The sequence below is a fragment of the Leucoraja erinacea genome, chromosome 2, assembly GCF_028641065.1.
Source record: "Leucoraja erinacea ecotype New England chromosome 2, Leri_hhj_1, whole genome shotgun sequence".
NCBI classification, from domain to species: Eukaryota; Metazoa; Chordata; class Chondrichthyes; order Rajiformes; family Rajidae; genus Leucoraja; species Leucoraja erinaceus.
Genome location: NC_073378.1, coordinates 103,439,045 through 103,465,291, shown reverse-complemented (window position 1 = coordinate 103,465,291; position 26,247 = coordinate 103,439,045). Strand labels below are relative to the sequence as shown.

Sequence of the window (26,247 nt, the reverse complement as noted above, 5' to 3'; positions counted from 1 at the left end):
GAGGACCAACTCCGCTAGGCGGAGGAGAGTGTCAGTGGCTGGGTATAGGTTGCTCCTCTGGTCGAGGAAGAACCGGAGGGCTTTGAGGCCATCCTGGTGGGGGATGGAGGTGTAGAGTGACTGGACATCCATGGTGAAGATGAGGGGGTGAGGGCCTAGAGAGTGGAATGCGTGGAGGTGGCGGAGAGTGTCTGAGGTGTCTAGAACATAGGTGGGAAGGGATTTGACCAAGGGGGATAGTATTGGAGAGCTGACTATTGACTTGATTCAATGTCTGCATTGCCCATCTGCCGACACTTAACTTTTTGAATGTCATGACCAAATGGCCCGGTCCAACACTCCCAAAAACCAGAGCAGGCTCTTTAATGGTGAATAAGCTTTGAATATCATCCCACTGAGGCCCCATCTCTGGAACGCCAAACTTTTTTTTGAACTGTTCATAAATGTCTGAGAGTTGGACACATTTAAAAACTCTAAATTAATATATTTTTCATCATTAAAATTGAATTATGTAAGCATTGATCTGTGAAATGCATCCAGCATGTTAGTCAATCAGTGGCAGGGAGGGATGCTATGATCTGACTTCCAGCTGTTTAAAACACAAATACAGAAGTCTGAAAAGTGCTGAGCCACAAATGAATAACAGTCACATGCTGCACAGTTCGATTTGGCCTGTTCCCAAAACCAAATAATTCAATTGTAAAACTTAAAAATGTAATAAATTGTAAAATTAAAAATGACTTGGCTCACAAATCCTTTTAAAATTTGCCCCTCTCATCTTAAATCTATAATTTAACATTTCCACCCTGGGGGAAAAGGATGACTATTTACCCCATATGCTTTGCATAATTTTATATGTTTCCCTCACAGTGCTCCTCATCCTCCACTCCAGAGAAATCAATCCAAGTTGGTTCAACCTCTCTTTACAGCTAATACTCTTTGATCCAGGCAACATCTGCAATCTTTTGCACCCACCCCAAAGCCTCCACATGCTTCCTGCAATGGGGTGTCCTGAATTGCAGACATTATGTTGAATGTTGCCTCACCAAAGTTTTATTCAATTGCAAGATGACTTACCAACTTTTATACTCAATGGCCCAACTAGAGAAGGCACAAATACATTACACCTTTTTTTTTTTGCCTTATCTACTTACGTTGCCAATTACAGGGGGCTATGGATTTGCATGCCAAGGTACATCAATGCTGTGAAAGATCCTGCCATTTATCTTCTTTGTTTCTTACACTTAAACTCTCAAAGTGCTACATCTTAAACTTGTCTTGATTAAACTCCATCTGCCATGTCTCTGCTCACATTTTCCAACTGATTTATATCCTGGTGTATCCTTTGACAACCTTCCTCACAATTTTACAACGCTGCCAATCTTGTGTTGTCTGCAAATTTACTAATCAGCGCATTGATCTAGAAATTGCACCCAGGTTACAGTGAGAATTGGTATTTTTAATTGAGAGTTAGCAACTTAAACTAATGAAGTATTTCTGTTTTTATCTTTAAGGATAAAAAATATTTGTGCTATTTGTGGTAAGTTTAGGATGAAATTGGAATATTTGAATTTTTTGCATTCATGCGATGATTGCATTCTTTATCATGAATCTTTTTGTGAATCAGTTTAAATGTTTTGATTTCAATAAAAGTAAGTGATGTTTACGATTACGATTCGCTTCAGAGTAATCTTATTAAGATGCACCTGGATTTTTCCCACAAATTGTATGCTTGTTTTCATTTAAATAGCTGTTCGCACGTTTAATCCTGAGTTACCATAATCAATATTAGAACAGAGACAACAAATACTCGTCCAGATTCAAGTAAAGTGATAAACGAAGTGAGGTGCAAATAAAATTTGAAACAGAGATGAAGAATTAGCATATTCTGAGAGCAGTTGATGTGAGTGGTAGCTTTCTGGATGTTTAACAAAATGTATTTTGAGATTGCTTTCTGGGAAATGCCCAGAGGACATTTTGAACAAAACATACTGCTCCTAAGCAGTGCATGATAAATTACAACATAACTCTGTTTAATTTATTTCATTTAGAGATACAGTGCGGAAATAGCCTCTTCGGCCCACCGAATCCGCACTGACCAGTAATCCCCGCACATTAACACGACCCTACACGCACTAGGGACAATTATACATTTACACCAGCTTACTTCCTCTGGCTTCACAATTCGTACTTCTTCCATACTTATCACACACCTTTCTCTTACCATCTCCCCCACCCGCAGCTCTCCTTCCAGCTTCCCTCTCCTTAAACTTCCCTCTATCTAATGAAACCTCAAACAAGCAGTTGCAACAAAGCCTGGAAACCAACAACAAACAATTTCCACCCACTCATCCATATTTGATAAAGGCAGTGAGTTTACCCCCCAAATACATATTTTGATTAGTGGAAAATCTGGGCTCAAAGTCTAAGCGTTTTACCATTATATGCCCGGAAGTACCATTTAAGAACTTATTTAAAAAAAATAATAACCTTTAACCCTGTTAGAAACAAAGAACAATCTGAAGAAGGATTTGCCTCAAAACATCACCTATCCATGTTTTATGCTGCCTTTTTTTTAAATTTTATTTTTATTAGAAGTACAGCAAATTAGAATAATACACATCAGATATATCTTATTACCTTTGTTGTACCACTTTGTTTTTCGAGCTTTAAAAAAGATAGAAATAAAAGTAAGGAAAGTGAGCAAGAATCGTGAAGGTGCAGGAAAGTGTTGGGAAAAGAAAGCCCCTTAGGGAAGAAGTTAGAGAAGGAAGTAAAGAAAGGAAATAAGACCCTAGAAAGAAAAGAAAAAAAAGGAAAAACAATCGCTCTATTGTAACACAAAACCCGCAAAAAAGGATATACCAACCGTGTTTTTTTAATTAAATTAATTTTATACCCCCCGTTACCAGATCCTGGTACCATTTATATTTTAAATTACTATTGCACCTTATGCTTGTAATAGTTCCATAAATGCAGACCACGTCTTTTGGAAGTGGTCTGCTTTGCCTGCTAGGAGGAGTTTCATCTCTTCCAAGTGTAGTGTTTCGAACATGTTTGAAATCCACATTTTTTTTTTTTGGTATTGGAGCATTTTTCCAAAATTTGAGTATAAGCTTTTTTCCCATTATTAGCCCGTAATTAAGTAAGTTCTTTTGAAACGCGTTTAATTCGGGGTTACCTTCCGATATTCCAAAAATGATCCATTCTGCTTCTGGTACAAGTTTTATTTTAAATAATTTTTTGAAGATTTCAAATATTTAGTTCCAAAATTTTTGGATTTTTATACAAAAAAAAAGAGTGCGCTATGGTAGCTTCTTGTGACTGACATTTATCACAAATGGGTGAGACATTGGGGAAAAGTTTATTTATTTTAGTTTTTGAATAATATAGTCTATGTAATGTTTTATATTGGATTAGAGTATGTCGTACGTTGATCAAGCATTTATGCACATATAGTAAGTGTTTATCCCAGCTCGCTTTTGAAATTTTTATAGCTAGTTCTTGTTCCCAGTCTCTTCTAATATTATCGGTTGTAGGTATTTCTATATTCAAAATAATATTATATAAGTATGATATTAGATTTGCTGATTCAGCCTTTATCTTCATGGCTTCATCTAATAAGTCTGGGGGCATATTATAATAGTCTTTTGTATATTTTTTCAGATAATCACGGATTTGAAGATATTTGAAATATTGATTATTTTTCAAGTTGTATTTCAGTTGTAATTGTTGGTAATAATTTTCCTAATTCATACAAGTCTCTGAGCGTTTTGATTCCCGTTATTTCCCAGTGTGTAAATGATTTATCTATAATTGAGGGTTTAAACGAAGGGCTATTGGCATTAGCAGAGATAGATTTCTTAATTTTAAGTTTTGTTTTATTTGTTTCCAAGTTCTAATTGTACTATGTATCATTGGATTTTTATTATAATTTTTGTTATTCACATTCGTTGGTGAGAGGAGAGTCGCTCCTGTATTAGTAGGAGCGCAGTCCTCTCTCTCCATTACAATCCAGTCCACCTGCTGGGCAGAGTTGTCCAGCAGGTGAATCATATTTTTAATACTTACCGCCCAATTATAGTACATAAAGTTAGGGAGCGCTAGACCACCCATCTCTTTTGGTTTACTAAGGTGTGCCCTTTGTATTCTGTGGTATTTATAATCCCATATAAAATTTGTAATGTCTGAGTCTAGTTTTTAGAAAAATTTGAAGATATATTGGAATTGATTGAAATAAATATAGGATTTGTGGTAAAAAGATCATTTTTATAGCATTTATTCGACCTATTAAAGACATCGGGAACGTTTTCCAGAATTTGATTAGATTATTTAGTTTCTTAAGTAAGGGGCTATAATTGGCATTAAACATAGCGTGATAGTTTCTAGTGATTTCAATTCCTAAATATTTAAATTTTTCTGTGGCTATTTTAAAGGGGAATTTCAAAAGATGTGTTGAGTCTTTCGGTTTTATCGACATAATTTCACTTTTGTTCCAGTTTATTCTGTATCCTGAGAAAGAGCCAAAGTCCTCAATTAGGTTTAATATGTTTGGTATACTGATTTGGGGTTTTGTGATATACAGTAGTACATCGTCTGCGTATAAGGATATTTTGTTATTTGAATGTTTTGTATTATAACCGTAGATATCAGGATGTGTTCCAATTTTTTCAGCTAAAGGTTCAATTACCAGAGCGAATAATAGCGGTGATAATGAACACCCTTGTCTATTGCCCCTTGATAATTGGAATTTCGTAGATAGTGTAGTGCGTGGGTCTCAAAATGAGGCAAGTAGTCCGCAGTTTGAGAAGCACTTTTCTTTATTTCCTCCCGGTTCAGGGGAAGACGAAACCAGGGAAAAATGAGACCCACGCACTACACTGGCGTCCGTGGACTCCCGATACGCACGAATCTTGGCTGCGTTCCCGGACATTCTCACTCCGCAGTTTCATTCAGCAACCCCCAGCCACGGAGTTGTACATTATATCCCGACTACCGGCCCACCCCTCCATGCACGAGCACGACGACTGCCACCAGATAAACTGCGTCTGGCACGGCGGGAATTCCGCACGATGGAGGCCTTGGGGATCGTCCGCCCTTCGAGCAGCCCTTGGGCGTCCCCACTCCACATGGTCCCTAAGTCAAGCGGGGGCTGGCGACCTTGTGGGGATTACCGACGGCTGAACGCTGCAACAACAGCGGATCGATACCCCGTACCCCACATCCAGGACTTCACGGCCCATTTGGCTGGGGCCACGACCCGGCCGGCCCGCGTGCGGAAGTCAGCAGATCCCGGGGCTTGCGGGGGCGTAGGTGGAGGGACAGGTCGAGGGGCCGGCGGGAGGACAGGTGGAGTGACAGGTGGAGGGAGTCGTGAGGGGGGACGCCCTCGGGGCCGAGGTTGAGCAACCAGCACCGGCTGGTCAATGTCCAGGTGCGCCGGCTTTAAACGGTCAATCGACACGTCGGGGTCACCAATGTAGTGCGTGGGTCTCAAAATGAGGCAAGTAGTCCGCAGTTTGAGAAGCACTTTTCTTTATTTCCTCCCGGTTCAGGGGAAGACGAAACCAGGGAAAGATGGCACCCAAACCCTGCCTTTTATACCCTCCGGCTAAGGACCGCCTCCGGACTGCACCACTCCTGTGCCGAGGGGTTCGGCAGTATAATGGGACGACCCTTAGGAGCCGCCACAATAGTATATTATTAGTTAATATTCTAGCCGTGGGTTTGTTATATAATAATTTTATCCATGCGATGAAGCTCTCTCCCATTTGAAATTTTTGCAATACTTTAAACATATAATCCCATTCTACTTGATCAAACGCTTTTTCTGCGTCCAATGAAATGATAGATAACTCTTGTTCTTGAGATTTGTGAGAGTGCATTATGTTAAGCAGACGTCTCAGGTTATTAAATGAGTGTCTCTTAGGTATAAATCCCGTCTGATCCTTATTTATTAATTTACTGACATATTGACTTGGTCTTCTAGCTAGTATTTTCGCTAATATTTTTTGATCCGTATTTAACAAAGCAATTGCTCTGTATGATCCTGGTTCTTCTATATCTTTATCTTTTTTAAGTATTAGTGTGATCGTTGATTCTGCTAGTGTTTCAGGTAAGGTTTGTTCTTTAAAAGCGAATGTATACATTTTCTGTAGACGTGGGGTCACTGTGTCGTAAAAACATTTATAAAATTCATTACTGAATCCGTCTGGTCCTGGTGTTTTTCCATTCTTAAGTGTGTTTATTGTGTCTTCTATTTCCTTAGCTGTAATTTGTGCTCCCAGTTCCTCTTGTTCCTTCAATTCTAGTTTTGGGAGGTTACAATCGTTCAAAAATTCTGAAACTTTATTATTGTCTATTAGCGTTTTCGATGTGTATAAATTCTTATAATATTGAGAAAATCTTTTATTGATATCATTAGGTAGTGTTAATAATTCCCCTCTATCTGATTTAATCTTTCAAATTGCATGATCTTTTTCCCGTTTTTTCAGTTGGCGTGCCAAAAGTTTATGGGGTTTATCCCAAATTCGAAATGTTCTTGTTTTGTAATTTGGAATAATCTTATAATCTTCTCTGATAATAATTTATTTAGCTTAAATTTCAGTATTAAAATGTTATTATGTTTATCCATAGTTGGATATTTAGCATTATCTATATCTAGTTGTCTGATTTGTTCTTCTAATTGTCTTTGTTCATTTTTATTCTTTTTGTTTTGAAAAGCTTGATATGAGATAATGACTCCTCTAATAAATGCTTTGAGGGATTCCCATAATAAAGTGGGCAAAATATCTGGTGTATCATTTATCTCAAAAAATAGATCCATTTGTTTTTTTTAGATATATACTCCCTTGTGGGTCTTTCAAAATTTGCGAGTTAAACCTCCAGAATGATTTGTTCATAGAGATTCCTTCCGGTTTTAAAACAAAAGATAGCGGGGAATAATCTGAAATCGTATTGGTGTGGTATTTAGGGTTAAGAGTATAAGGAATTAGTTTTGAATCCATTAGGAGATAGTCTATATGTGAGTATGTTTTATGTACCATTGAATAAAACGAGTATTCCTTTCCAGTCAGTTTCGCGATTCTCCAAACGTCTGCTATATTTGTATTTTTTATATATGTATTTAAGAGTTCACTAGTTTTAGATTTCATATTACCTCTTTGTTTTTGCATTGATTTATCCAAGTACAGATCTAAAGCACAGTTGAAGTCTCTTCCAATTATAACATTTTGGTAGTTAAATTCTGCGATTTTATTCAGGATTTTATTAAAAAATTGAGGATTATCAAAATTAGGCGCATATATGTTTACCAAAGTGATTGGCGTAGCATAAATCTCTCCTGTGACTATAAGGTATCTCTCTTCCTTATCTGATATAATATTCTTTGATTTGAATGGTATTCCTTTGCGAATAATAATTGCGGTGCCTCTGGATTTCGATGTGTATGAGGAGTGAAATGTTTGGCCTATCCATTTCGCCCTGAATCTCATCTGATCTTGATGTTTAAGTTGCGTTTCCTGTAGAAAAGAAATGTCCGTGTTATATGATTTCAACTGAGCTAGTATTTTGCCCCTTTTAATTGGTTCATTAATACCCCTTATATTCCAGCTACACAGTGTGATTCCTCCCATTTTCTTTTGTTTATCATCTTGCATTTTCTCTGATTTTAGTACCTTTATTTATTACGGTGCATCCGTACCTCAGGACTCTGGATAGTTGGGGGGCGTTTATATTATTAACTTCCTTGGTAGATCCCTTTTGTGATTTTCCTTGAAAAAAAAAACACATAATAGTGACATATTGTGATAAAAAAAAAAATTTGACAGGTAAAATTACAGTGTCTGAAGTGTTCGACACTGTAATGCGTGTCCCACGCGTCTGTGGGGTCCGACATTTATTCGACTTCCGAAATTGATGATGTATTGTTAGCTCCGCTCTTTTTATTATTCTGTCCCTAAGAAGGCATTTCAAATTCAGCTAAATTTCACCCGTTACATTATCTATATATCTGTGTGTGTGTGTGTGTGTGTGTATATCTATGTGTATATATATATATCAGCCAGTATCCGATCTGTGTTCAGCTACTGTGAAATTTATTTATCTAACACTTTCATCTACTAATTATTTATAGTTAGTTATATCTTTGATAAAAGTAAGCTGTTAGCTGTAAGGGTTAACCAGAAACAGGCTCCTGGAATTATGCCAGGTGCCTGAGTCTTCTCCTTTCTTCACACGAACTACATATCACTTATCCTTTCAGTATTATCTACTTTAATTCTAAAATTAGTCATCTCTATATGTGAGCTAGTCAGTCTTATAAGCAGATTATTACATTTTACCCATTATATAGTTCAGGTTAGTTTCCATTTATATTTCTACATTAGTATTGTCAGTTATTATTAATTCCCTATATTTTGTAAAACTGTTTTAAAATCTTGATTCGCCATTCGACCTTGGGGTGTTTTCCACATTCGGCTGTGATTTCTAAAACTGGTAAAACAGAACATTGACAAAATAGCCCAGGTAATATGCACCCAATGAAACTATATTTTTCTCACACATGTTTATAATGTATTTTGCAGCAAGAGTTTACAAGGATTTCTCTTTTGTTCCCAAGGTGCTCACACAAAATATTAACTGTACAGTGTTTGAAGTGTTGCCAAAAGATCACCCTGCTTCGTTTAACATGTAAATAGAGTGCAGCGATATTTTGAAGTACAGGTGCAGCACACTCTGACAAGAAAACAGTGGCATAACTGGTAGAGCTGCTGCCTCACAGCGCCAAAGAGCCCGATTCGATCCTGACTTCCGAAACTGCTTGTATGGAGTTTGCACGTTTTGCCTTTCACTGCATGAGTTTCCCCTGGATGCCCTGGTGTCCTCCCACATCCCAAAGCCATGTGGGTATGTAGATTCATTGACTTCTGTAAAATTGTCCCTAATGAAAAGAGAGCAGATGAGCAAGTGGGATAACATGGAGCTAGTATAGACAGGTGATCGATGATCATCATGGACTTGGTAGGCCAAAATACCTGTTTCCAGGCTGTATCTCTTTAACAAAATCACCTGGGGAGTGATTGATAATTTAACCTGTCATAGTTTCTGAATACATGTAGGAATATTGAATTGTTTTATGGTTATTTTCAAGTGGTGCAGTCAACTAAAACTACAGTAAGAGAATAATATTGCAGTACCTCTAGCTTACAAGATTATTCAAATTTATCGTGAATGATTGAATAAGTTTATTGGCCAAGTATGTGCACATACAAGGAATTTGCCTTGGTGCTCCACTCGCAAGTAACAACACGACATACAGTAAACCATTAAGAATAAAACATGAATATTAAAACATTAAGAATAAAACATTATAGTTTAAACATGTGACTGAAATAAAATACCAGAGCAAAAGGAGGTTACAGAATTTTGGTTATTAAGTAGAGCTCTTGCTTGAGGAAAAAAAGCTGTTTTTATGTCTGGCTGTGGTGGCTTTGACGGTCCGGAGTCGCCTTCCAGAGGGAAGTGATTCAAAGAGTTTGTGGCCAGGGTGAGAGGGATCAAAAATGATCTTACCCGCTGGCTTATAGCCCCTTGTAGTGTACAGTTTGTCAATGAGGGGGGAAGGTTGCAGCCGACAACCTTTTCAGCTGTTCGAACGTTTTGCTGCAGCCTCCGGATGTCATGCTTGGTGGCTGAGCCAAACCAGACCATGATGGAGAAGGTGAGGACATACTCTACGATGGCAGTATAGAATTGGACCACGATTGCCTGTGCAGATTGTGTTTCCATAACTGCCACAGGAAGTACATCCTCTGTTGGGCATTTAGGACTGTGGAGTCAATAGAGTCCAGGAAATCACTCTCTACCCTCGTTACCTGGTCAGTGAGTTGCGTTTGCACCTCACCGATGCAGGCTTGGGGGGGGGGGGGGGGGGGGGGGGGGGGGGGGTAAACTCCAGTGAGAATTAAAGAGGTAAATTCCCTCGGAAAATAAAAGCTTGCAGTTTCTAAAGAAAGATTCTAGATTGGGAGAACAGAAGTTAGACAGTATCGTGATGTCGCTGCACCAATCCTGGTTAGTATAGAAGCATATTCCACTGCCTCTTGATTTTCCCACTGCCTCTGCTTCGCAGTCCGCTCTATGTAGTTGAAAGCCAGCCAGTTGCAGTGCATTGTTTGGGGTTGACTCACACAGCCAGGTCTTGGTGAAGCACAGGGCAGCGGCTTGAGAGAAGTCCTTGTTCGTCTGCTGCAGGAGTTGCAGTTCGTCCACTCTGTTGTTCAGAGAAACTAGATTTGCAAGGAATATACTCCGGAGCGGTGTGCATAATCCTTGTCGTCGGAGTCGGGTGAGTGCTCCAAAGCGCTTCCCATTGGTCCTTCACCGTTTCAAGACCTCGAATGAAGCCACAGCCCTGCTGACGAGTATGTCCAAATAATCCAGCGAGTGCGAGAAATCCGGAACGATGTCTGGAGGCAGGCCTGCCAACTCTCACGCATTGAGCATGAGAATCACGCATTTCACGCAATTCTCACGCTGATCACAGAATTTCTCATGCTCAAAAAAATATATAATTTTTTTTTTTTTAAATAAAGAAAGTCACGAACAATTCAATTCACCCAAGGCTTCCAGATCTCCTCCACACTCGCCAATAAGAATAGTTTTCTGTCAGCAGGTTTCGAGTAAAGTACGAGCAATTTGATTGTCTTAAGTCAACTATTTAAAATGCCAATATAACTGCAGTACTAATTATTCCATTTGACATTCATGGAACCAAAATCTGCAGGTGCTGGAAATTCAAAATAAAGCAAAAATTGTTTTAGAGTTGAGTAAAAACCATAAGGGGAATATAGAAACATAGAAAATAGGTGCAGGAGTAGGCCATTCGGCCCTTCGAGCCTGCACCGCCATTCAATATGATCATGGCTGATCATCCAACTCAGTATCCTGTACCTGCCTTCTCTCCATACCCCCTGATCCCTTCAGCCACAAGGGCCACATCTAACTCCCTCTTAAATATAGCCAATGAGCTGGCCTCAACTACATTCTGTGGCAGAGAGTTCCAGAGATTCACCACTCTCTGTGTGAAAAATCTTTTTCTCATCTCGGTCCTAAAGGCTTTCCCCTTTATCCTTAAACTGTGATCCCTTGTCCTGGACTTCCCAACATCGGGAACAATCTTCCTGCATCTAGCCTGTCCAACCCCTTAAGAATTGTGTAAGTTTCTATAAGATCCATCCTCAATCTTCTAAATTCTAGCGAGTACAAGCCGAGTCTATCCAGTCTTTCTTCATATGAAAGTTCTGACATCCCAGGAATCAGTCTGGTGAACCTTCTCTGTACTCCCTCTATGGCAAGAATGTCTTTCCTCAGATTTGGAGACCAAAACTGTACACAATACTCCAGGTGTAATCTCACCAATACCCTGTACAACTGCAGTAGAACCTCCCTGCTCCTATACTCAAATCCTTTTGCTATGAATGCTAATATACCATTCGCTTTCTTCACTGCCTGCTGCACCTGCATGCCTACTTTCAATGAATGATGTACCATGACACCCAGGTCTCGTTGCATCTCCTCTTTTCCTAATCGGCCGCCATTTAGATAATAGTCTACTTTCCTGTTTTTGCCACCAAAGTGGATAACCTCACATTTATCCACATTATACTGCATCTGCCATGCATTTGCCCACTCACCCAGCCTATCCAAGCCACCTTGCAGCCTCCTAATGTCCTCCTCACAACTAATGCTGCCCCCACCAGCTTCATGTCATCCGCAAATTTGGAGATGTTGCATTCAATTCGCTCGTCCAAATCATTAATATATATTGTAAATAGCTGGGGTCCCAGCACTGAGCCTTGCGATACCCCACTAGTCACTCCCTGCCATTCTGAAAAGGACCCGTTTACTCTTACTCTTTGCTTCCTGTTTGCAAGCCAGTTCTCTATCCACATCAATACTGAACCCCCAATACCATGTGCTTTAAGTTTGTATACTAATCTCTTACGTAAGCCTTCTGAAAGTCCAGATACACCACATCCACTGGTTCTCCTTTATCCACTCTACTAGTTACATCCTTGAGAAAGTCCATGAGATTCGTCAGACATGATTTACCTTTCGTAAATCCATGCTGACTTTGTCCAATGATTTCACCACTTTCCAAATGTGCTGCTATCCCATCTTTAATAACTGACTCTAGCAGTTTCCCCACTACCGATGTTAGACTAACTGGTCTGTAATTCCCCGTTTTTTCTCTCTTCCTCCCTTTTTAAAAAGTGAGGTTACATTAGCTACCCTCCAATCCTCAGGAACTACTCCAGAATCTAAAGAGTTTTGAAAAATTATCACTAATGCATCCACTATTTCTGGGGTTACTTCCTTAAGTACTCTGGGATGCAGCCTATCCGGCCCTGGGGATTTATCGGCCTTTAATCCATTCAATTTACCTAACACCACTTCCCGGCTAACCTGGATTTCACTCAGTTCCTCCATCTCATTTGACCCGCGGTCCCCTGCTATTTCCGGCAGATTATTTATGTCTTCCTTAGTGAAGACGGAACCAAAGTAGTTATTCAATTGGTCTGCCATGTCCTTGTTCCCCATGATCAATTCACCTGTTTCTGACTGCAAGGGACCTACATTTGTTTTAATTAATCTCTTTCTCTTCACATATCTATAAAAACTTTTGCCGTCAGTTTTATGTTCCCTGCCAATTTTCTTTCATTATCTATTTTCCCTTTCCTAATTAAGCCCTTTGTCCTCCTCTGAATTTCTCCCAGTCCTCTGGTCGGCTGCTTTTTCTGGCTAATTTGTACGCTTCATCTTTTGTTTTGATACTATCCCTGATTTCCCTTGTTATCCACGGATGCACTGCCTTCCCTGATTTATTATTTTGCTAAACTGGGATGAACAATGGTGGCAGCCTTTAAATGCCTTCCATTGCATATCCACCGTCAACCCTTGAAGAATCAATTGCCAGTCAATCTTAGCCAATTCGCGTCTCATACCCTCAAAGTTACCTTTCTTTAAGTTCAGAACCCTTGTTTCTGAATTAACAATGTCTCGCTCCATCCAAATGAAGAAGTCAACCACATTATGGTCACTCTTGCCCAAGTGGCCATGCACAACAAAACTGCTAACTAACCCTTCCTCATTACTCAATCCCCAGTCTAGAATAGCCTGCTCTCTCGTTGGTTCTGATACATGTTGGTTTAGAAAACTATCCCGCATACATTCCAAAAAATCCTCTTCCTCAGCACCCCTGCTAATTTGGTTCACCCAATCTATATGTAGATTGAAGTCACCCATTATAACTGTTTTACCTTTGTTGCACGCATTTCTAATTTCCTGGTTGATGCCATCCCCAATATATAAGGTGAATGCATAGACTTTTTTCCCGGGATATGTGATTCAAGAACTAGTGGGCATTGGTTTAAAGCAGGGGTGTCAAACTACCGGCCCGCAAAGGGGTCCAATCCGGCCCGTGGTAAAAAAAAACATTCCTCTGCAGATGGTGTGATAGGTGAGACGCGGCTGTGTTCCCAGCACCGACCCCTGAGGCACTGCTCACACCTCCCACCGCTCTGTCCACACCCCATGGAGTTTTAACCCCAGCCCGGATGAGTGGGAGCGTCGGTGCCGCCTCCGGAGCCGCGGGGATGAATCTCGGGCTAAGGCTCCGCTCCGATGCCCGACCCCCGGGCCACTGTCCATCACCTCCCCCGGACACCAGCTGGACACAGAGCACCTGGGAGGGCGGAGGGGTTTGGAGAGGGAACTGGTGTATGGTAGATTGCTGGTCGGTGTGGACTTGATTTGCCAAAGGGCCTGTTTCCATATATAAATGTTTTACACCCACCCCCCCTCAGCCGCTACACTCCCTCGCAATTTCTCACTCTCAACTCTCACCCAAAGTTGGCAGCCTTGTGGAGGTAATAAATGTCTGATGTTAATGAGTACCTCTCTCATGAAAGTGATCCTTGTGGGATTTTCACAGGTGACAGAAACGAACAAACACATACAAAACAACAAGGAGCAGTGCACCGTGGCAGCCATCATCAGCACCTGCCAGACAAGCTACATTTTAATGTTCTGTTATCTGCATAAAAATCTGCTAATTTTGTAATAGGGAATATGAAGCTTCATTCTTAAATCTTGGATATTGGGCATCTTAACATAGCTTTAAAGCGTGTATTTGGTTCTCCATGTTTTCAACCATTAATTAGCTGTCAATGAAATAAAAAAATATATATTTTTGCACACTCAAAGTCAAAAGTTAATTTTATTGTTTCACATGCACCCGAAGGTACAGTGAAATTAATTCGCTACTCATTCACACGGTTCAGTTTTTTACATTGCCAAACTCATTATCAAGTCCTAAAACCTCAGCCTCTGTACCTCCCTTTGCAGCTGGATCCTTGACTTTCTCATCAGTAAAGTTCAATCTCTGTGGATCGGTAACAGTATCTCTTCCTCCCTGACCGTCGACACAAATGCACCTTAACACTGTGTGCTTACCCCCCGTTCTACTCTCTTTAGACCAATGACTGCATAGCAAAGCAGAGCTCCAATGCATCCTATAAATATTTACACCATTGTTGTTGGTCAAATCGCATGTGGTGATGAGTCAGGGTAAAGGAGAGAGATAAAACAACTGTTTGAATGGTGCCGCAACAACAATTTCTCACTCAGCATCAACAAACTTCAGATAAAAGGTACTGTAATCAGCAGATATCTTCAGAAAGGGGAAGTTGGGAGACCAGGAGTTAACATTGTAAGAATTATCAGTTTCACATTCCTGGGCATTAACATCTCAGATGATTTGGCATAGATGTAATCACAAAGATGGTATGCCTCTGCTCCTATAATAAATTTAAAGCAATTTAGTAAGCCATCAAATATTCTAACAAACTTCAATTGGCTGTACTATTTGAAATTAAACATAAATAATTCAATGCAAAAATATATTCAGAAATATGACAAAGATCAGCCAGGTTTTCCAGGTGCTTTTGTGCTTGGAATGTGCTGCACCTGTTCTGCAAAATATCACTGCACTCTATTTTGGATCAGGCTCACACCACCAGATTCATGAAATGTTACTTTCCATTAGGTTACCGAGCCAATCTGCACAACCCGAATCCTACCTCAACAACAGAACATATGGACTACTTCTTGCTTTACAATTAACATGTTTTCTCATTGAATTTCTGCACTAATTAATGTCTTCTTGTGCAGTCTTTTCATTGCCTTGAATGATATGTTTTTGTGCGTTGTCAGAATCTATGTGCCTGTGAGGCTGCTACAAGATTTCCATCATACCTTTACACACTGTACTTGTGCACATGACAATAAACTTGACTTGACTTAATGGTTTTCCCAGTTTGAGTGCAGGGATTCTGTGTATTTGGGAACTCGATCATATTTATATTGTTTTGGGTTTTTTTTGTGACAATCGGGCCCTTGAATCTAAACCAGTTCTCAAAGAAATTCTATTAATCCCACTCCTCATTTATTTCCCTGCAATCTATTCTCTCACCCTTGCCCAGTAATTTACAATTACCAATTAACCTGCAAAACAGCATGCCTTTGGGAAGGGGAAGGAAACTGGAGAACCTGAGTGGAATCTTTGTGGTAAGGAGAACTTGCAAACCCTATACACACATAATCTGAGACAGAATCAAAGCCAGATCACTGAAGGTCTGCACAGTGGCACTAACTGCTGGCCCAGCCAATGCTGATATGTTAATCGAAAAATATCTTATGGAAATTCCTGGTTTATGTTTAAATTTTGATTAGATTTGATAGAGTGTGTCATGTTAAGTGCTTCTATCATTTTTGGAATTAATTATATTGGAGATATTTGCATAACCTAGCAATTCCTATGGAAATACAAATTTCCAAGAAGTATATTTCATGAAACTATACCGAATTAAAATCGGGTGCACAGTAGAGAGCATGCTGACTGATTGCATCGTGGCTTGTTTCGGCAACTTGAGCGCCCTGGAGAGGAAAAGACTACAAAAAGTAGTAAACACTGCCCAGTCCATCATCGGCTCTGACCTCCCTTCCATCGAGGGGATCTATCGTAGTCGCTGCCTCAAAAAGGCTGGCAGTATCATCAAGGACCCACAGCATCCTGGCCACACACTCATCTCCCTGCTACCTTCAGGTAGAAGGTACAGGAGCCTGAAGACTGCAACAACCAGGATCAGGAATAGCTACTCATCCACAGCCATCAGGCTATTAAACTTGGCTCGGACAAACCTCTGAACATTAATAGCCCATTATCTGTTATTTGCACTTTATCAGTTTATTTATTCATGTGTGTATCTATATTACTAAAAGTCTCTTCTTGACCGGTTTTGGCCATCTGTGCTGCGATTTCCGAGAGAACGGCGCCACCTATGGCTGTCATTTTTGGCCACCTTGCTCAGAGCCCCCCTCCGCCGAATGTGTGCCGAGGATTTTTCCCGTTGATTAAAAATGACAGAGATGTTAATGTTTTTACAAAATTCCACATTCTCTCTGCTGCCCCCGCTGGCGGCAGGGGGGAGGGACTATAAAACCAGGAAGTGGTGTGCCTCAATCAGTGTCTGCAAGCTGGAGGAAGGCAGAGGGACACGTTTTTCTGAGCTGTGAATAACACTGAACACGTCTACTCAAATGTAAGTGCCCTTAGTGGTTCTAAAATGCTTGCAGAATGTGTCTATTGGTTCTAAAGCTTGCAAAAAATGTCTCTATTGGTTCTAAAGCTTGCAAAAAAAAATGTCTCTATTGGTTCTAAAGCTTGCAAAAATATGTCTGTTGGTTCTAAAGCTTGTAAAAATATGTCTATTGGTTCTAAAGCTTGCAAAATATGTCTATTGGTTCTAAAGCTTGCAAAAAGTGTCTCTATTGCTTCTAAAGCTTGCAAAAAATGTCTCTATTGGTTCTAAAGCTTGCAAAAAAATGCTCTATTGGTTCTAAAGCTTGCAAAAAATGTCTCTATTGGTTCTAAAGCTTGCAAAAAGTGTCTATTGCTTCTAAAGCTTGCAAAAAATGTCTATTGGTTCTAAATCTTGCAAAAAATGTCTATTGGTTCTAAAGTTTGCAAAAAAATGTCTCTATTGATTCTAAAGCTTGCAAAAAAATGTCTATTGGTTCTAAAATGGTTCATACTAGCACTCCAGAAAGCTCCCCCCTACCCTGGTTGGCTTGGCTTGGATATGTCTTGAAATTGAAAGGCACTATTTACTGCAAATGGTGGCAGGAAGTTAAAAGTCACTACTTACAGCAAATGGTGGCTTGGATGTGGCTTGAAGTTGAAAGACACTACTTACTGCAAATGTTGGGATGAAGTTGAAAGGCACTACTTACTGCAAATGGTGGATTGGGAGCTTTGGCTTGAAGTTGAAAGGCACTACTTACTGCAAATGGTGGCTTGGGAGCTTTGGAGCTTTGGCTTGAAGTTGAAAGACACCACTTACTGCAAATGGTGGGATGAAGTTGAAAGGCACTACTTACTGCAAATGGTGGCTTGGGAGCTTTGAATTGAAGTTGAAAGGCACTATTACTGCAAATGGTGGCTTGGTTGCTTTGGCTTGAAGTTGAAAGGCACTACTTACAGCAAATGGTGGCTTGGGAGCTTTGGTTTGAAGTTGAAAGGCACTATTACTGCAAAAGGTGGCTTGGTTGCTTTGGCTTGAAGTTGAAAGGCACTAACTGCAAATGATGGCTTGGGTGTGACTTGGTTGAAAGACACCACTTACTGCAAATGGTGGCATGAAGTTGAAAGGCACTACTTACTGCAAATTGTAGCTTGGGTGCTTTGGCATTAAGTTGAAAGGCATTACTTACTGCAAATGGTAGCATGAAGTTGAAAGGCACAACCTACTGCAAATGGTGGCATGAAGTTGAAAGGCACTACTGACTGCAAGTGGTGGTTTGAGAGCTTTGGCTTGAAGTTGAAATATAATAATAATAGTAATAATAATAATAATAATAATAATAATAATAATGTTTATTTATATAGCACTTTTCAACAAAACCAGTATTTGAACCAAAGTGCTTTACAGAGATTGATTAATTTAATTGAACAGATCAATGCAATAAATCCATACAAATCAAAAAAAGAGAAAAAAGAGAAAAAGAAAAAAGACACAGAAACAGTACACTATAGAAATCAACATGAAACATCCCCCCACAGCAGAATTCACTGTGAGGGAAGGCACCAAAAATATCCAGTTCTCCCCCTCATAGTCCACCCGAGGTCGGGGCCTATATCTGGCCTCCTCAGCCAACCCGGTGTTCTCAGGCCCTCCTGCCGCGAAGCTGGATCATCGGCGTCGGTGAACATCCATCAGCGGCTTGGACTGAAGCGGCCGCTTCCACCCCGAAGACTGCAACGACCAAAGTTCACAGGCCGCGCCGGCCGAACCTCCGACTCTGGCGATCTCGGATCCCAGGCTCCGCGGTGCTGTCGACGGTCACAGTGCCCCGGAGCTTACCGCAAGGCGACCCGGTAAGGTCCATGTAGGTGTCCCAGCATCTACACCGCCGTCGAAGCTGCAGTCCCGGCAGGAAACGCCGCTCCAGCGCTGCTCCAGTTCGACTGTAGGCCGCACAGAGAGGACGAAGATGCGGTTCGGAGAAAAACCGCATCTCCGACCAGGTAGGACTGGGGTTAAAATAGTTTCCCCCTTCCCCTCCCCCACCCACCACATAAAAGAAGACCTCCAAGAAACACCTTATACGAACAGGACTAAAAATAAAAATAAAAAAGGGTGAAAGGACGGACTGCAGGAGGAGCAGCCATACACAACGGCACATCACCCCCGCAGTCGGGTGATGATACCTTTCAATATGAAAGGCACTACTTACTGCAAATGGGGGCGTGGGTGCTTTGGCTTGAAGTTAAAAGGCACTACTGCAAATGCACTTACTTCCTGTTTGCACTGTATATTGATTTTAGATAAAACACTACCACTTACGGCTGTGATTTTTGGCCATCTTACTCAGTGCCCCTCCTCTGAGCAGGTGCAGAGAATTCTTCCCATCAATGAAAAATAAAACTGTTATTAGTTTTTAAAAAAATGTTGAGAATCTCTTTCCTGTCAATCACTCCATGAAAGCCACACCTTTTCCGGTGGGGGGCGGGAGGGGTTATAAAAACCGGAAATGTGGGTGTGGCTCAGGTCTCTGCAAGATGGAGGAGGGAGAGGTCACGACTCACTGTCTTTAGTGGCTTTGCACCCTACTTCAAATGGTATGAAACTGCACTTGAATTTGGTGGCCTTGCACCCTGCTAGAAGTGGTAAGAAACTGCACTTGAATTTGGTGGCCTTATACCCTGCTTGAAATAGAATTTCAAGGATTAGCCGTGAGTCAACTACCAGCCCACCAGCCGTGTGTGAGTGAGTTGCCAGCACAACAGGCTTGATTGACTGAGACACCAGCCCAAGAATCCATTTGGCGCACAATTTGCATACTAGCCCTCTGGAAACCAGTCCCTTCAGCCCACAACACCCATACTAGTGCTCCAGAAAGCCCCCCCCCCCCAACTGGCCACCAATATTAGAATTGGTGGAGAGGTGGAATATTGCGTTGGATGACCAGCCCTCCTGTGTGATGCTGGGACCCAACGGGTCCCACTTAGTCTAGTATATTTATATAATGGTATGTGGACACACTGATCTTTTTTGTAGTCATTGCCTACTATGTTCTCTTGCATTTGCAGTTTCATGTGTCTCCAGTATATCTGCTTATTTAGGTTTAAGCTTCCCTATATCAATATTTATTTTGAAAATGAATTCATAAAAAAGTAGCTGCAACAAAGCCTGGAAACCAATAACAAACAATTTCCACATCCCTATTTGATAAAGGCAGGGTGTTTACCCCACAAAACACACATCTTGATTAGTGGAAAATCTGAGCTCAAAGTCTAAGTGTTTTATCATTATATGCCCGTAAATAACACTTAAGAACTCATTAAAAAATATATATATTTAACCCTATTAGTTAGTAGAAACATTGAACCATCTGAAGAAGGGCCCAGCCCCAAAACGTCACCTATCCATGTTCTACAGCAGGTGTCAGCAACCTTGTTCTGCATAGGGGCCAGGACCCATGTTTGTGACCGGATGGTGGGCCACATCTATCGCCATAGTTAATAAATGGAGGTAATATTAATACATACTAACTAAACTTTGGCTTAGACTAAGTGGGACCTGTTGGGAGGGGAGGGAAAGGGGTGTGTGGCAGGGGGGGGGGGGCAAAAAGAAAGAACTCTAAGCATGCCTGACCAGGACTTTGAGCCATTTTTTGATGGAGTATATCTTGTCTACAGGAGTAACACTCAACAGAATTTTAAGGTGATTATAAGTTTAGGTTATGAAGAAAGGTTACAAAAACATGTTTTGTATTTCCCCCAAGTTGAGGGGCAATTAAACCTTGCACATATTATGATAAAGGATTTAAAAGGACAGATACAGAAGAACTACTCAGACCAGTGGTGAAAATAAAGAACAAAAAGGATATCATCTCAAATTGAGGGCTCAGCACTGTAGCAGAGAATCAGGAAGTATATTTTCCATGGTGATGTGCAATTTGTTCCCTAATACGCTGTGTTTGCTCAAGAGGGATATTTATCAGCTGAGGATATGAAGAATATGGTATACAGTGCCCTCCGTAATGTTTGGGACAAAGACCCATCATTTATTTATTTGCCTCTGAATGCTACAATTTGCGATTTGTAATAGAAAAAAAAATCACATGTGGTTAAAGTGCACATTATCAGATTTTAATAAAGGCCATTTTTATACATTTTGGTTTCACCCTGTAGAAATTACAGCAGTGGTGGAGTCCCCCCATTTCAGGGCACCATAATGTTTGGGACACAGCAATGTCATGTAAATGAAAGTAGTCATGTTTAGTATTTTGTTGCATATCTTTTGCATATATTGACTGCTTGAAGTTTGCAATTCATGGACATCATGGGCGATGTTCTGCCAGGCCTGTATTGCAGCCATCTTTAGCTTATGCTTGTTTTGGGGGCTCGTCCCGTTCAGTTTTCTCTTCAGCATGTAAAAGGCATGCTCAATTGGGTTCAGGTCGGGTGATTGACTTGGCCACTCAAGAATTGACCATTTTTTAGCTTTGATTCCTGGGCCGCAGCATTGGGATTTCTTGAATCAGCCCGGTGATTGAGACAATCCCTGCGGAAATGTCCAAACTCTTTGCACGCGTGACACCGCGCCTCTCCCCAACTCCCCAACTGGGGAGATGCAGCGAGACCTGGGTGTCATGGTACACCAGTCATTGAAGGTAGGCATGCAGGTGCAGCAGGCAGTAAAGAAAGCGAATGGCATGTTGGCTTTCATAGCAAGAGGATTTGAGTATAGGAGCAGGGAGGTTCTACTGCAGTTGTATAGGGTCTTGGTGAGACCACACCTGGAGTATTGCGTGCAGTTTTGGTCTCCAAATCTGAGGAAGGACATTATTGCCATAGAGGGAGTGCAGAGAAGGTTCACCAGACTGATTCCTGGGATGTCAGGACTGTCTTATGAAGAAAGACTCGATAGACTTGGTTTATACTCTCTAGAATTTAGGAGATTGAGAGGGGATCTTATAGAAACTTACAAAATTCTTAAGGGGTTGGACAGGCTAGATGCAGGAAGATTGTTCCCGATGTTGGGGAAGTCCAGGACAAGGGGTCACAGCTTAAGGATAAGGGGGAAATCCTTTAGAACCGAGATGAGGAGAACTTTTTTCACACAGAGAGTGGTGAATCTCTGGAACTCTCTGCCACAGAGGGTAGTTGAGGCCAGTTCATTGGCTATATTTAAGAGGGAGTTAGATGTGTCCCTTGTGGCCAAGGGGATCAGAGGGTATGGAGAGAAGGCAGGTACGGGATACTGAGTTGGATGATCAGCCATGATCATATTAAATGGCGGTGCAGGCTCGAAGGGCCGAATGGCCTACTCCTGCACCTAATTTCTATGTTTCTATGTTTCTAACTCCAATGCACATGGTAGGGATCACCATCATGCTCCACAACGAAGCTCTCCTCAGCGCCCGACCCCACTGGCAAAAATATGTCTATTGGTTGTAAAGCTTGCAAAAAGTGTCTCTATTGGTTCTAAAGCTTGCAAAAAGTGTCTCTATTGGTTCTAAAGCTTGCAAAAAATATCTATTGGTTCTAAAGCTTGCAAAAAAAGTGTCTATTGATTCTAAAGCTTGCAAAAAAAAATGTCTATTGGTTCGAAAATGGTTCATACTAGCACTCCAGAAAGCGCCCCCCTCCCCTGGTTGGCTTGGGTATGTCTTGAAATTGAAAGGCACTACTTACTGCAAATGGCGGCAGGAAGTTGAAAGTCACTACTTACAGCAAATGGTGGATTGGGAGCTTTGGCTTGAAGTTGAAAGGCACTACTTACTGCAAATGGTGGATTGGGAGCTTTGGCTTGAAGTTGAAAAACACTACTTACTGCAAATGTTGGGATGAAGTTGAAAGGCACTACTTACTGCAAATGGTGGATTGGGAGCTTTGAATTGAAGTTGAAAGGCACTACTTACTGCAAATGGTGGCTTGGGAGCATTGAAGTTGAAAGGCACTACTTCCTGCAAATTATGGCTTGGGTGTGACTTGGTTGAAAGACACCACTTACTGCAAATGGTGGCATGAAGTTGAAAGGCACTACTTACTGCAAATTGTAGCTTGGGTGCTTTGGCATTAAGTTGAAAGGCATTACTTACTGCAAATGGTAGCATGAAGTTGAAAGGCACTACTTACTGCAAATGGTGGCATGAAGTTGAAAGGCACTACTGACTGCAAGTGGTGGCTTGAGAGCTTTGGTTTGAAGTTGAAAGGCACTACTTACTGCAAATGGGGGCGTGGGTGCTTTGGCTTGAAGTTAAAAGGCACTACTGCAAATGCACTTACTTCCTGTTTGCACTGTATATTGATTTTAGATGAAACACTACCACTTACGGCTGTGATTTTTGGTCATCTTACTCAGTCCCCCTTCTCTGAGCAGGTGCAGAGAATTCTTCCCATCAATGAAAAATAAAACTGTTATTAGTTTTTTTTTAAATGTTGAGAATCTCTTTCCTGTCAATCACTCCATGAAAGCGACACCTTTTCCGGTGGGGGGGGAGGGGTTATAAAAACCGAAAATGTGGGTGTGGCTCAGGTCTCTGCAAGATGGAGGAGGGAGAGGTCACGACTCGCTGTCTTTAGTGGCTTTGCACCCTACTTCAAATGGTATGAAACTGCACTTGAATTTGGTGGCCTTGCACCCTGCTAGAAGTGGTAAGAAACTGCACTTGAATTTGGTGGCCTTATACCCTGCTTGAAATAGAATTTCAAGGATTAGCCGTGAGTCAACTACCAGCCCACCAGCCGTGAGTGAGTGAGTTGCCAGCACAACAGGCTTGATTGACGGAGACACCAGCCCAAGAATCCATTTGGCGCACAATTTGCATACTAGCCCTCTGGAAACCAGTCCCTTCAGCTCACAACACCCATACTAGCGCTCCAGAAAGCCCCTCCCCCCAACTGGCCACCAATATTAGAATTGGTGGAGAGGTGGAATATTGCGTTGGATGACCAGCCCTCCTGTGTGATGCTGGGACCCAACAGGTCCCACTTAGTCTAGTATATTTATATAATGGTATGTGGACACACTGATCTTTTTTGTAGTCATTGCCTACTATGTTCTCTTGCATTTGCAGTTTCATGTGTCTCCAGTATATCTGCTTATTTAGGTTTAAGCTTCCCTATATCAATATTTATTTTGAAAATGAATTCATAAAAAAGTAGCTGCAACAAAGCCTGGAAACCAATAACAAACAATTTCCACATCCCTATTTGATAAAGGCAGGGTGTTTACCCCACAAAACACACATCTTGATTAGTGGAAAATCTGAGCTCAAAGTCTAAGTGTTTTATCATTATATGCCCGTAAATAACACTTAAGAACTCATTAAAAAATATATATATTTAACCCTATTAGTTAGTAGAAACAATGAACCATCTGAAGAAGGGCCCAGCCCCAAAACGTCACCTATCCATGTTCTACAGCAGGTGTCAGCAACCTTGTTCTGCATAGGGGCCAGGACCCATGTTTGTGAGCGGATGGTGGGCCACATCTATCGCCATAGTTAATAAATGGAGGTAATATTAATACATACTAACTAAACTTTGGCTTAGACTAAGTGGGATCTGTTGGGAGGGGAGGGAAGGGGGTGTGTGGCAGGGGGGGGGGGGGGGGGGGGGGGGGGCAAAAAGAAAGAACTCTAAGCATGCTTGACCAGGACTTTGAGCCATTTTTTGATGGAGTATATCTTGTCTACAGGAGTAACACTCACCAGAATTTTAAGGTGATTATAAGTTTAGGTTATGAAGAAAGATTACATAAACTTGTTTTGTATTTCCCCCAAGTTGAGGGGCAATTAAACCTTGCACATATTATGATAAAGGATTTAAAGGGACAGATACAGAAGAACTACTCAGATCAGTGGTGAAAATAAAGAACAAAAAGGATATAATCTCAAATTGAGGGCTCAGCACTGTAGCAGAGAATCAGGAAGTATATTTTCCATGGTGATGTGCAATTTGTTCCCTAATACGCTGTGTTTGCTCAAGCGGGATATTTATCAGCTGAGGATATGAAGAATATGGTATTCTGCGGTGCAGGCTCGAAGGGCCGAATGGCCTACTCCTGCACCTAATGTCTATGTTTCTATGTATACAGTGTCTTCCGTAATGTTTGGGACAAAGACCCATCATTTATTTATTTGCCTCTGTATGCTACAATTTGCGATTTGTAATAGAAAAAAAAAATCACATGTGGTTAAAGTGCACATTATCAGATTTTAATAAAGGCCATTTTTATACATTTTGGTTTCACCCTGTAGAAATTACAGCAGTGGTGGAGTCCCCACATTTCAGGGCACCATAATGTTTGGGACACAGCAATGTCATGTAAATGAAAGTAGTCATGTTTAGTATTTTGTTGCATATCTTTTGCATACAATGACTGCTTGAAGTTTGCGATTCATGGACATCATGGGCGATGCTCTGCCAGGCCTGTATTGCAGCCATCTTTAGCTTATGCTTGTTTTGGGGGCTCGTCCCGTTCAGTTTTCTCTTCAGCATGTAAAAGGCATGCTCAATTGGGTTCAGGTCAGGTGATTGACTTGGCCACTCAAGAATTGACCATTTTTTAGCTTTGATTCCTGGGCCGCAGCATTGGGATTTCTGGAATCAGCCCGGTGATTGAGACAATCCCTGTGGAAATGTCCAAACTCTTTGCACGCATGACACCGCGCCTCTCCCCAACTCCAATGCACACGGTAGGGATCACCATCATGCTCCACAATACCCGCCTCTTGAAACTCAGGATCCCTTTAAGACACGAGTCACTCCAGGGCTGCTTAAGCCTAGTCAGCCTAGACCGCACCTCCCCAATCTTAACCAAGTGTGGAAGAAGGCGCGCATCCCGGATGAACGTGGGAACGCAGCGCAGGAGAACCGGTCTCACGATGACACCCACGGTTCCACCAGTACAAAGATCCCCCCACCATGATTCTCTTCTCCAAAGCTAGGGCCACATCCTCCTGTGACTTTAATATAATCTCACACTTCCCCCTTGCAACCTCGGCAGAGGCAATCACATCCTTCTGGAAAAGATCATGCAGACCCTTTGTTATTGCATCCCTGTTCCATCGGTACCTGGTTTGGACTGAGATCCCGTGCTTTTTCCCCCCCAAATCAAGTCAACAAGTCATCCTCATCCTACCAAAGCCTTAGCCAAAACCCGCAACTCTGAGTCCGAGACCGAGCCTCCGCCATCCTGACAAGGATACAAAACCAGCACCTGGGACATCAGCAGTTTCAGTTCAAGAGCAATCTCAGAGTCAGTCTCAGTCCAAATAAGCAACAGAAGCAGTTTTCTCCAGCCGAGCAAAGAAATGCCCGCGCTCAACTTCACTGCCGGGAGCAGCTTTTGGGAGGCTTTTCACAGCCCTTACGAGCCTCCGGAAACTGCCGGATGTGAAAAGTACCTTCTCTTCATTAAGCCCAGGCAGCCTGCTCTGATCAAAACGATATGGGAGTAGGGGTAAAGTGTTAGAAACGACAAAAACAACGCGACTTTCCTACTCCCGTCTGCAGAAGAACATTGGAATTCCTCACTAAATGGAGAAATCTAACAAAGAAAAGTTTCTGCAGTCCGACATTGTCAAACTTTGAAATCTCACTGCCTCGGT

The 26,247-nt window shown here is 41.5% G+C and overlaps 1 long non-coding RNA gene across 2 annotated transcripts in view; it reads right to left on the bottom strand.

The window, feature by feature from the left end:
- Positions 1 to 5,281: 5,281 nt before the first annotated feature.
- Positions 5,282 to 26,247, bottom strand: part of LOC129713243 (uncharacterized) — a 39,164-nt gene continuing 18,198 nt past the window's right edge. For both annotated transcript variants that reach the window (XR_008726201.1, XR_008726202.1), the window contains one exon: positions 5,282 to 7,772. This is a non-coding gene — a long non-coding RNA (uncharacterized LOC129713243). The remainder of the gene's footprint in view (positions 7,773 to 26,247) is intronic.